The sequence below is a fragment of the Chrysochloris asiatica genome, unplaced genomic scaffold (assembly GCF_000296735.1).
Source record: "Chrysochloris asiatica unplaced genomic scaffold, ChrAsi1.0 scaffold00160, whole genome shotgun sequence".
Lineage (NCBI taxonomy): Eukaryota > Metazoa > Chordata > Mammalia > Afrosoricida > Chrysochloridae > Chrysochloris > Chrysochloris asiatica.
This window is the reverse complement of record NW_006408678.1, coordinates 6,634,551-6,637,066: the sequence shown is the minus strand read 5'-3', so window position 1 is coordinate 6,637,066 and position 2,516 is coordinate 6,634,551. Positions and strand designations below refer to the sequence as shown.

At 37.1% G+C, this 2,516-nt stretch overlaps 1 protein-coding gene and 1 pseudogene across 4 annotated transcripts in view; both read left to right on the top strand.

Moving 5' to 3' along the window:
- ANO4 (anoctamin 4) overlaps positions 1-2,516 on the top strand; it is a 607,193-nt gene that overhangs the window by 302,594 nt on the left and 302,083 nt on the right. The window lies entirely within an intron of this gene.
- Positions 1,604-2,120, top strand: LOC102830017 (annotated as a pseudogene).

Genomic DNA, 2,516 nt, shown 5'->3' with positions numbered 1-2,516 from the left:
TGATATTTAACCCACAGTGAAGGTTGTGGTCTTTAATGTTCATCAATAAGTTATTTTAAGTCCTCTTCCCTTTCAGCAAGTAAGGTTGCATCATCTGCATATCACAGGTCATTAATGAGTCTTCCTCCAATCCTGTTGCCAGGTTTTTCTTTATATAATCCAGCTTTTTGTCTTATTTGCTCACCATACAGATTGAATAAATATGGTGAAAGAATACAACCCTGGTGCACACCTTTCCTAATTTTAAACCCTTGTTCTGTTTGAACAACTGCTTCTTGGTCTATGTATAGGATCCTCATGAGCACAATTAAGTGTTCTGGAATATTCATTTTCTTCCATGTTGTCCGCAGTTCATCATGATCGACACAATCAAAAGCCTTTGTGTAGTCAATAAAGTACAGATAAACATCCTTCTGGTATTCTCTCTTTTTAGCCAAGATCCATCTGAGGTCAACAGTTATATCCCTCATTCCACATCCTTTTCTGAGTCTAGCTTGAACCTCTGGATGTTCTCTGTAAATGCATGGTTGCAGCCATTTTAAAATTATTTTTAGCAAAATTTTACTTGAAAGTGATATTAATGATATTGTCTGATGATTTACTCATTCTGTTGGATCACCTCTCTTGGAATGACACAAATATGGAACTCTTCCTGTCAGTTGGCCAGGTAGTTGTCTTCCATATTTCTCAGCATCAGTGAATGAGTGCCTCAAGTAGCTCATCAAGTTTCTTGAAATATTTTAATTTGTATTCCATCAATTCCCAGAGCCTTGTTCATTGCCAGTGCCCTCGATCCCCTTGGACTCATTGGTTCTTGATCAGATGCTTTCTCTTGAAATGGTTGAACATCAACTATTTCTTTTTGGTACAGTGACTCTGCATATTCTTTCCATCATCTTTTTGATGCTTTCTAACCATTCCATAACTTGTCCACAGAATCCTTCAAGTCGAGTTTGAATTTTTTCTTCAGTTCCCTCAGCTTGATAAATGCTGAGTGTGTTTTTCCCTTTTGGTTTTCTTACTCCAGGTTTTTGCACATTTTGTTGTAAGATTTGACTTTGTTTTCTCAAGCTGATCTTTGAATTTTTTTATTCAACTCTTTAACCTCCTCATTTTTTTCCATTTGTATTAGCATCTCTATGCTGGAGAACAAGTTTCAGAGTCTCTTCTGACATCCATTTTGGTCTTCTCCTTCTTTCTTGTGTTCTTAATGACCTTTTGCTTTCTTCCTGTATGATGTTGTTGATGGTCTCATATAATATTTGTACTTTTGTGATTGACTAATTTCACTTAGTATAATGTTCTCAAGGCCAGCAGTTCAAAACTATCAGTTGTTCCATGGGAGAAAGATGAGAGTTTCTTCTCCTGTAAAGATTAACAGTCTCAGAAACCCTGTGCAGGGTCACTTAAGTCAGAACCAACTCTATAGCACATAACCACCATCACCTCCAATGTCTTCCAAGTTCATCCATGTTATGATGTGTTCACAAATTTATTGCTATTCTTCAGCATTGCATAGTATTCCATTGTGTGTATGTGCCAAAGTTTGCTTATCCATTCTTCCATTGATGGGCACTTAGGTTGTCTCCATCTTTTTGCTGTGATGGACATTAGTGTGCATTTATCTACTCATGTTCTGGCAAATGAAGAAGATGTACTGGGAAATGTAACAGGAAGAACCAAAGCCCATAGAACTACCTGTCAAAGAGGAAGAAACCCCTGAAAAAACTGTTGATGTGACAGTAGATAAGAAAGTGGTAAAAATTACATCTGATCTATCACAGACTGAGAGAATGCAGAAGAGGGTTGGACGATTCAATGTACCTTTGACTCTGGAGAGTAATAAACCTGCCTGGGCAGCTAGGTTTGGCCTTTCTTCAGTTTCAACAACAGGCCTGTCATCAGACACCAAGCCTATGATTAACATGGATAAGCTGAAGGAAAGAGCTCAAAGATTTGGTTTTAATGTCTCTTCAATCTCCAGAAAGTCTGAAGATGATGAGAAGCTGAAAAAGAGGAAGGAGTGATTTGGGATTGTCACAAATTCAGCTGGAACTGGAACCATAGAAGATACAGAGGCAAAGAAGAGGAAAAGAGTGGAACACTTTGGGATTGCCTGATGAAAAATTCTTGTTGCTTTCTGTTCTTTAATGGTTTCCATTGCTCTGATTCTTCTTGGTCACATACATACCTAAACGCACAGTCATGTGCCTAGTTCCTGCTTCTCAATGAGGGAGCGTGTACCCCAGGTATATCCATGAACTCCAGCAGCAGTTTAAATTACTGCTATTTCAATTTTAAGGTGGTGTTGTGTTTTGTTTGTTGTTGTTCATATTATTGTTATGCTTGTTAATCATAATAAAAAAGACTGTAAAAAACAAGAAAAAAAGAATGGATGTTGTAGTTTGTCAAATGTCTTTTCTGTGTCAATTGATATGATCATGTGGTTCTTTTCCTTTTTTGAAATTTATATAATGGATTGTGTTGATTTTTTTCTACTATTGAATCATCCTTGC